Below are 11051 nucleotides of genomic sequence, written 5' to 3' on the forward strand. Positions count from 1 at the left end.
TAAAAATTGAGCGTGTTATACCTGGGCTACGAGAATCCGCATCAATACGTTCCGAGTACGAGTTCACGTTAAAATATTTCGACCCTGATTATTATTCAGAATTTGAAATATTCTCTAGCATTTATCGATGTTGAAAACGTGCGTAACTGTAATATTGCACGCATTCCTTTTAATGTCAATAATGCTTCAGTTTCTCATCAAAATAAAAGAACTAGAATAAAGTTTAGCTATATAATAACGGAGTTGTTGAAATATTGGCACTCGTTGGGGTTGAAAAATTCGCTCAAAAGTTCACAAGTTGCTAATCGTAAAATCACCTCATACGTCTACCAGTACAATCCTCAAGTCATCACAATAAATCATCCGATCGGTCACCACAACGAGTCATCCGATCAGTCATCACAACGAATCATCCGATCAGTCATCACAACGAATCATCCGATCAGTCATCACAACGAATCATCCGATCAGGAGCCCCAATTAATAGCTGGTCATCACCACTAATCATACGATAATTTGTAGGTCAGCAGGTGAACACGACTAATTGTACCATCAGTCACTGGTCACCACAATTAATCGTACCATTAGTCACTGGTCACCACAATTAATCGTACCATCAGTCACTGGTCACCACAATTAATCCTACCATCAGTCACTGGTCACCACAATTAATCCTACCATCAGTCACTGGTCACCACAATTAATCGTACCATCAGTCACTGGTCACCACAATTAATCGTACCATCAGTCACTGGTCACCACAATTAATCCTACCATCAGTCACTGGTCACCACAATTAATCCTACCATCAGTCACTGATCACCACAATTAATTGTACCGCCAGTCACTGTTCACCACAATTAATCCTACCATCAGTCACTGGTCACCACAATTAATCCTACCATCAGTCACTGGTCACTACAATTAATTGTACCATCAATCATTGGTCACTACGATTAATCGTACCGCCAGTCACTGGTCACCACAATTAATCGTACCATCAGCCACTGGTCACCACAATTAATCGTACCATCAGTCACTGGTCATTACAATTAATCGTCCCATCAGTCACTGGTCACCACAATTAATCGCACCATTAGTCACCACAATTAATTGTACCATCAGTCACTGGTCACCACAATTAATTGTACCATCAGTCACTGGTCACCACAATTAATCGTACCATCAGTCACTGGTCACCACAATTAATCGTCCCATCAGTCACTGGTCACCACAATTAATTGTACCGCCAGTCACTGGTCACCACAATTAATTGTACCATGCTGTCTGACGTGTTTCATACCGATTGTTAAGCCGTTCTTGGCACACTGATTTTGACTGCGGATAACTCCATTTACCTGATCAGGAAATAGGGCTCACGGCGGGTGTGACTGGTCAACAGGGGGTGATTACTCCTCCTAGGCACCTGATCCCACCTCTGGTATGTCCAGGGGTCCGTGTTTGCCCAACTATATCTTTTGTATTGCTTATAGGAGTTATGAGATTGATCACTGTTCGTTATCTTCACCTTGCATTAGGATATTTTCCGTAAACGGAAATTAATGTTATTTTGGTTGTGATATAAGAAATTGGCACAATTGGACAACAGCATAATAAGAATACCACCAAAAACAAATATGGATAAAATCAAAAATAAAAATTAATTTCAGCATTTTATAGATACATTTGGATATATGAATTAATTGTGGATATCAGGGAAGACATAAAAAAAAAAATACCAGCATAGGAGTTTTTGCCCAAGACAAAATTGTTTTAATATAAATATTTGATTATTTAATATATATATATATATATATATATATATATATATATATATATATATATATCATCGAATAATTTACACTTTTTAAGAGTAAACTCAGGTGACTTATTGCATCCGTCGTCGTTCGTCGTGCGTTAACAATTGAACATTTTTAACTTCTTGAAAATATTATTCTAATTTTCAAATTTGGTACGAAGCATCTTTGGGACAAGGGGGACAAACGTTGTAAATTTCAGAACTCTTGCAGTCATGGGGCCTTAGGAGCGGGGCAAAAACTGAAAATTGACGAATTTTCACAAATTTTCTTTTTTACAACTGCGATACGTGTAAGAAATACTAAATGCAAAGTGATGTGGAGCTGGAAGGCCTCTACCAAAATTGTAAATTTCATGATCCCCGGAATAGGGGTTCTGACCTAAGGATGGGGGTATATATTGTTTATGTCTAAAACGTTTAAATAACATCTTCTTTAGTGCTATTGATACTATGTTGATACAAAATACATATTTAGAAAGAAAAAGTAGTCCTTTACCAAAATTGTAAGTTTCATGATCCCAGGGGTAGGGGTTTTGGTAACAAGGACAGACCAAATTGGTTAATTATTTATGCGTGAAAAATAGAAATGTTTTAACTTCTTGATAACTGCTATTCCAATTCTTTTCAAATTTGGCATGAAGTATCTTTGGGACAATGGGGACATAAGCTGTAAATTGCAGGATTCCTGCTTCCCTAGAGCATTAGGGGCGGGGCAAAAACTTCCAAAAATTGACCAATTTTCAAAATTCCTCTTCTCTACAACCAAACACGTGTAAGAAAATCTAAATGCATAGTGATGTAGAGCCTGTGCAAAAATTGTAAATTTCATGATCCCCGGGGTAGAGGTTCTGACTCCAGGGCGGGGCCAAACTTGGTATATATAATGTATATGTGCAAAACATGTAAATAATATCTGCTTTAATTCTATTGATACTCAATTGAAAGTAAATAGATATTCAGAGGGAGTAAAAAGTCCTTTACCAAATTGTAAATTTCATTATGGTAGGGGGTAAGGGTTTGGTTTCAGGGTGGAGCCAAACTTATTATAGTGATTATTGTATACATTTATCATTTGAAGGGCTTCTTTAAGATACAGTATGAAAACTAAATGCATATTTTGGAAAAGCAGAAAAGAATGTACAGAAAATGGTGAATTTCGCAACCCCAGGGATATCACTTTAGGATGGGTCCAAGTAGTAATACATACCTATTAACATCTATTATATCATGTAAAGCCTTTCATCAGCCACGGTGGTCTAGAGGTTAGAGCGTTCGACCCGCATGCGGAAGGTCGGGGTTCGAATCTCGGCCGCGACATACCTAAGTCGTTAAATCAGGTAGTGACATTTCCATTGCCAAACGCTCGGCATCAGGTGTGAATGTCACGGGTTCTCGGAGATGACCTTAAAACGGATGTCCCTTGTCACAGTAGGCGTGGTACGTTAAAGAACCCTCACTGCTCAATGGCCGTAAGCGCCGAGCAAAGACCTAAATTTGGAGCCCTTCACTGGTAATGGTGACGTCTCCATATGAGTGAAAAATTCTCGAGAGAGACGTTAAATAAGATAGAATCATTCAATACATTCATCAGTATCAGTATCACGTTTGAGGGCATTAAACTTTTAAGAACACATCTTGTTTTATTCTGTTGCTGAATATTACAATTTAGCTTAGATATGATCAGATTAGGAATTTTTTTCTAGATTTTTAGCCTTTGGGAGTAGTGATACTTTTTAACTAGTACTCAGGTGACCGGTAAGGCCTGTGGATCTCTTGTTTTATTATACCCAGTGAATAAAATTCCTCCAAAACCTACGTTTCTATCATGCCAAAATTTGATCAAATAAGGATTTTGCTAAAACCTATGATATAACATGAGAGTGGGCCTACCTTAATTATTTAAATGTGTGTCAAATCCGAAATGCTATTATAATTGTTACAGGGAACTTCAATCTACCTGGCTGCAATTTGAAAACAAACACACTAAAACAGTACATCCCACATTGGTAACCTCTACAAACTCCTTAGACATACCAGATGAGAACGGTTTAGTGCAGGAAGCGGCAAAAGAAGAAAATACTTTCGATTTGATTATTTCTAACAACCCCTCGAAGATAAAAAGAGTGGAAACTATACCAGCTATATCTAATCATCCTATTGTATTTGTGGAAATCAATACTGCTACATTACACAATCCCCTGAATTATCTCCCTTTGTAAAAAGGCCAACTGGGATATATCAAGAGTGATCAAAAACAATAAAAGAAATACCCCCAGTGTGCTTATTAAGTATCACCTGCTGATTCTTAAATATATTTATTAAAAGTTAATGCTATATAATATATAGCTAGTTTTGACGTAACGAGGAAGTATCAGGAACGCACACATCTACGTATTTACGCTTATAAGCAGTATATGACATAAGTCATACCATTTATGTAATTATCATACCATAATAATCATCGACCAATATCAACATATCGCATAACTTCATAAATGTCACATCATACGGTAACCACCATCTGTTAATTATTTCACAGCTGGACATCTGCAATATTAACAATCCTACATAGTATCATACAAATAGCCATGCCATAAACATTAGACAGGGAAATCGAGCCACGCTCGTTGTTATTTGATATTTCAATATACTAAAATTCACAAGCTATACAGAAGAAGAAGTATCTATATCTTAACAACAACGTATGCTAGAAACCTTCATGATCTTTGAAAATCAATAGGGGTCATTTCCTAGCCGCGACCAAACTTACTATGAATGTTGACCTTTGGGAAAATGAATATCCTGTGTGCATGCTAAAAACCTCTATAGCCTTTGGATAAACTTGTCCTTACCAACCTTCCTATGAAGTTTAATGACCATTGGACAAAAAATCTCTAGTCATACTATCTACTAACTGATCTATGACGTAAGCAAAACACCAATGCCTTGATGAAACAGTGCAATAAGGGAGCACTTGCTATTCGGACCTTCGTAATGTTGTGTTCATCTACAGGAGTGGTTGCAGTTCTACACACATTCAGAAGTTGTTAATTTCATGAAAATTCATCATGCAGTGTTAAAAGTATTCTGAATGAATTTCAGTTTTATTATAAGATACTTTCTTCACGTACAGCTAAGACCATTTAAAAAGGAATTGTGGAACTTTTTTTTACAAGACAATCTTGGAAAATGACACACACACAAGAACACAATTTATATGAAAAGGTAATCAAAAATATTATATTTACAGCAATTAATAAAAACCTGTGGACCTTCATACTATGTACAATACTATATATAAAATAATTTACATCCTTGGCAAAGACCTCGGCAATCGTTACATGTGAAACATCCTGTACACAAATTTGAAAAAAAATCAGGAGTAGAGTTCACTACAAAGTATTTTTAAAGTAAAACTTACATGTATATTTCTTATCAGGAGAAATACGCCAAGGAAGAAGAATGGTATATCAATATTGATTGCAAACACGGTTTCAAATTTTTCTCTGAAGGTGAAGGTGAAGAAATGAGAAGTCGTTCAACTATTCTTAGAAGTAGATGGGATAGCGTCAAAAGCGGCAGTGAAGCAGTTCTGTAATTTCTGGATCTGAAAGTGATTGCACTTGCTATAATTTAATCAACTTCGGATACATGTATTTCCTTTGTACTTACCCCCCCCCCCCCCTTCCAACGGGTACAACCTTTATAATTTGCAATTGTCCCTGCTTTCTATTTCCCCGTACTCCGGCCTCTTCAGACATTGTTTGATCCTAGCAAATGGAGGTATCAGTTAACTCGAAAGACCATATCAACGGGGAGGAGAATTTCATGTATATGTGGTCACTTTCATGGGAACCTGAGCATCGCCCATTTTTACCATTTATTACTATTATAATGTACAATTATAATGAAAGAGGTCGCAAATACAATATATTTCGTTAGATTTCAATTGATTTCCTTTGGATAGGTTTCGTATCGATTTCGTTTTGCATTTTACAGGTACCATATGAAATTGAGATAAAAATTATGCATGTAGCCATATGAGAAACTATCTGGGAAAAGGCATATAAGAAAATGGTTGGACGTTGGAATATGGAAAAGGGATTGATGATATAGAGTCAAAGATTTGACTATCAACATCTCGATGCACATTATTACACAAAGCACATTATTACACAAAGGACTTTATATGATTACGTAGAGGACCCGACATGATTACGTAGAGGATCCTAAATCATTGTGAAAAATCTTCATAGCTATTAATATTTAAGTCCTTAAATGATTGCGCGGAGGACTTTATATGATTGTGAAGAAGTCCTTAAATGATTGCGCAGAGGACTCTACATGATTGTGAAGAAGTCCTTAAATGATTGTACATAGCTAGGCCCCTACATGATTTTGAAAAAGACTCTATGATTGTGAAGAAGACACTATATAATTTGATTGTACAGAAGGCCCTACATGATTTGAAGAAAAGTCTTCATGATTATGAAGAAGACTCTACATCGTTGTAAAGAAGACCCTAAATGTTTGCACATAGGTCATGAGAGCGCACTACGTTCCTACCTACATCAATCTTCATCCTATGGCGGGCACAGTATTATAGGATATCATTTCTCCTGTAAGATGAGGATTACAAAAAAGACTGTATTTGATACAGAAAATTTGACACCCCCTCCGATCAAGAAAGGTAAGAGGATTGTGGGCCTGAAAAGTGACATGGGTATCACACAAAGATAAACTTAAATTACAAGTCTTGCATATTGATCACATGCATTCCAATATTTCTTTGACGTTTTCAACCAGTGGCCTTGACCTTGTCTTTTGTTCAGAATCAGGGACACAATGTTTGGTCGACGTAAGGACTCTTTCCGTCAAATATTAGCTTTTATTAACTCTACATAACAAAGTTGTGACCCCCGACAATTTTTGTGATAGTTAGTGGCTTTAGAATTGGACAGTTGTCCAAAGTTTCAGATAAGGACGAATTATTTGATCATATTAAACAATTTTCTAGTTCAGTGCTTCTTCGAGCTGTTACAAAGTTGCCAAATACTTCCAATGTTTTTATTGGTGACTTTGGCAAAATGGCCTGGATTCTAGATCATGACACCCTATCTTGTCACAAACAAGTTAATCAAAATTAGATCACTTATAGTTCAGAAAGTTAGTGTAGCGGCTAGACCAGCGAATTTAATATCTAATTTTGATTAGATTGGTTCATAAGTGACTTATGTGCCAAGTGTGAGCTAGATGTTCTAGAGGAAAGCGTTTTTACCAACCACAAAAGATGCTACTCAACAATTTATGTGAAATTGTTTTTGGGAGTTTCGAAGAAGTTCTAATATGCATAAGTTTGCGATGGACAACGGACGACGTACCCGGCGCATTGGCACACATAACATGAGGTTACAACGTACCTGGTAATCCAGAGGACTTTAGAGAATATATATAAGCCAACCATTTTCAGTATAAGATTTCATTTCTGACGTGTTTGATCTAGGATTAATTATCCTATGAAAATATTGAGATTATTATCCAATTAGAATATATTCTCCAAACGGAAAATAATGTGATTTTGGTAGAAGAAGATTGTGATTTTGATATCATGATCTAATTCGTAAATACTAAACCAACATAAATAATTCATGAAATAAATAACACATTATTACAGACCATAAGCACAGGGTTCAACACAACATTGGTGGGTTCGGTTTTGTTGGAACGCGGTTTTTTTAATGGAAATCCTGAAAGGGAGTATTTTATCAAATATTTCTCTTAATTTAACAAATATCTGGAAAACAATGTATACACTGATTGTTGGGTAGTGTATTGATGCTACTCAATGACAAAAATTATCCGCCAATCGGGGTTTTTTTCTCATGAAAAAATCAAGGTGTTGATGTTGATGTTGTTAGCAGGTTCCGCAATTTTTAAATGACATCTAGCCACGTAAAACTGTTAACACGTACTTGATAAACGATTTATGAGGTCATCATTCTCTTTAACACTATGTTGGGCGTGGTTTCGGTTCCCAGTTGACTAGGTGTTTCGACGCCTTTAAATTCTAGCTTGCGACCGCCAAATGAAAGGTGAAGATAACGAACAGTGGTCAATCTCATAACTCCTATAAGCAATACAAAATAGAGTTGGGCAAACACGGACCCCTGGGCATATCAGAGGAGGGATCAGGTGCCTAGGAGGAGTAAGCATTCCCTGTCGACCCGTCACACCCGCCGTTAGCCCTATATCCTGATCAGGTAAACGGAGTCAAAATCAGTTTGCCAAGAACGGTCTAACAATCGGTATGAAACACGTCAGACAGATTTTGACCCAATGGTAGGTTGTATTGACGAAGTAGATCGTTATAACGACCATAGAATTTGCGAAATGCTGACTTCAAATAAGACTGTTGAAACCCCTGTACCATCAACTTGTTTGTCAGTAGCTTACCTCGAATTAAAAACTGACTATATCCAGAACAAGCTCTTGCATATCGAATCAGTTGAGAGATATAAACACCATATGCAGGTGATAATAGAATATTGCTACATAGATATGGGAAGTTGACGATGGAGAAGCTGAAATCATCCCGTTTATCATACGGTTGAGTTGTCAGTTTGCCTTTAATGTCTACTTTCAATAAAATATCTAAGTATGAAGCAGAAGTGGACGACTCTGTGGTGTCTTTTATTTCGATTTCACAGGGATAAATCGAATCGACATATGAATGAAATTTATTATTGTTAATAGACAAAACGTCGTCGATATATCTAAATGTCGAATTGAAGGCCACAGCAAAATATTTTTTCTTCTCACGTAGAAGTTTTTGAATAAATTCTGCTTCATATGAATATAGAAACAGGTCAACTAACAAAGGAGCACAATTCGTGCCCATGGGAATTCCAACAGACTGTTGGAAGACCTGATCACCAAAGACCACGAAGATATTGTCAATGAGGAACTCTAGCATATCTTTTATTTCAACTTCAGAGTACTTGTACGTGGAATCACAGTGGTATTTCACAAAGTAAGTTTTTGGATACGTGAGAAGAAAAAATCTCTCGCTGTGACCTTCAACTCGACTTTTAGATATATCGATGACGTTTTGTTTATTAACAATGATAGCTTTCATTCATATGTCGATTTGATATATCCCTGTGAGCTCGAAATAATGGACACCACAGAGTCGTCCACTTCTGCTTCATACTTAGATATTTTATTGAAAGTAGACATTAACGGCAAACTGACAACTCAACTGTATGACAAACGGGATGATTTCAGCTTCTCCATCGTCAACTTCCCATATTTGTGAAGCAGTATTCCATTATCACCTGCATATGGTGTTTATATATTTCAACTGATTCGATATGCAAGAGCTTGTTCTGGATATAGTCAGTTTTTAATTCGAGGTAAGCTACTGACAAACAAGTTGATGGTACAGGGATTTCAACAGTCTCGATTGAAGTCAGCATTTCGCAAATTCTATGGTCGTTATAACGATCTAGTTCGTCAATACGACCTCGCATTGGGTCAAAATCTGTCTGACGTGTTTCATACCGATTGTTAAGCCGTTCCTGGCACACTGATTTTTACTGCGGATAACTCCGTTTACCTGTTCAGGATATAGGGCTCGTGGCGGGTGTGGCCGGTCGATGGGGCATGCTTACTCCTCCTAGGCACCTGATCCCACCTCTGGTGTGTCCAGTGGTCCGTGTTTGCCCTACTCTCTATTTTGTATTGCTTGTAGGAGTTATGAGATTGATCACTGTTCGTTATCTTCAGCTTGCATTTAATTAACACCACTTCTGGCATATGTAGTTACACTGTAAGTTTGAAGTTTCTCCTTCACAGCTGTTAATATTTTCTTGAGGAGCAAAGATAGGGGCTTGGTAGAGCACTTACTGGATCCAGCAATGTATCTTTGTTTGTAAGGGTTTTTATGAAGTTTAGTAATCCATTATGGTACCTGGGATATTAACTGTGTCTAAATCTGAAGCATGGTTTTGAAGAATTTCATCTTTTGAAAGGGCAGTTGGAGTATAAGTACGATTACCAAAAGTGGAATCAATGCCAAGTTCGTTTAAAATACAGTTGTAATAATGAGACTCAGAAATAATGACAATGTTGTTACTAGCTTTGTCAGCTGGAACCAAAACATATTCCTCATGTAACCTATATAATTCTTTTATCACTTCTGGTTTTCTAAACACAGAAGGATAGATGGTATGTACTTTAATTTTAATATATTTAATGCGGAAATTTTAATATTCCTCATATGCTTTTAACCCATTCTGACAATGTATCTTTTTCATATTTAGCCCATCGTGTGGCATAATCTTTGACAGAATTCATAATAGAGATGAAGTTTTGTTGCCAATTAAAATACCGAGGTTCTCTGTATTTAGGACCTTTTAGAATAAGTGATTTGAGGTCCTCATTTTCAACTATATATGTATATCAACATCACCAGTAATGACATGTCCAGCTCGACTATAGTTGAAAGATGAAAAACAAGAACACGTTGGTGGATTACGTATAAGATGGTCTATATCTAGGCACTGTAAAGTTTGTTTATAATTACAAAGTTTGGATGCAATAGTAGAAGTATAGCTGTAGGAAATACTCGGGCTTGCAAGATCAGCCTTCAGTGCACTAAACAAGATCAGGAAGTCATCTAAATTCAAAACTGATACTAAACTGCGCCTCTTCAACACCATTGTAATATATGTCCTCCTGTACTGTGCAGAGTTATGGCAAACATCTAAAAAAAAAAAAAGATGAGGAAATATTAGATACCTTCCATCGCAAATGCCTTCGTAGAATACTCAACACCTGCTGACCAGAGAAGATCTCAAATGATGATCTCTATAGACAGACAAATACCATACCATTGTCAATCAGCATCAAAGTCCGTAGATGGAGATGGATTGGCCATGTTCTGCGAAGGAACAACAACAGAAATATAAAGATTGCACTAACATGGACGCCAAAAGTGAAGAGGAGAACTGGAAGACCAAGGAATACCTAGCGAAGGACAGTTGAAAGCGAAAGGAACAATCTCAAATGGACCACTTGGCAGAGAGCTGAAGTCGTGGTAGCAGACAGGTCAAGATGGCGAGGGATGTTGGCCGGCCTCAAGAGTCCATAGGGCCCAGAGATGATACGTATGTATGTATGTATGTAGGAAATACAGGGTGTAGACTTGAACTTGAAATAAGTTGAAATACAC

The sequence above is a fragment of the Ostrea edulis genome, chromosome 2 (genome assembly GCF_947568905.1).
Source record: "Ostrea edulis chromosome 2, xbOstEdul1.1, whole genome shotgun sequence".
NCBI classification, from domain to species: domain Eukaryota; kingdom Metazoa; phylum Mollusca; class Bivalvia; order Ostreida; family Ostreidae; genus Ostrea; species Ostrea edulis.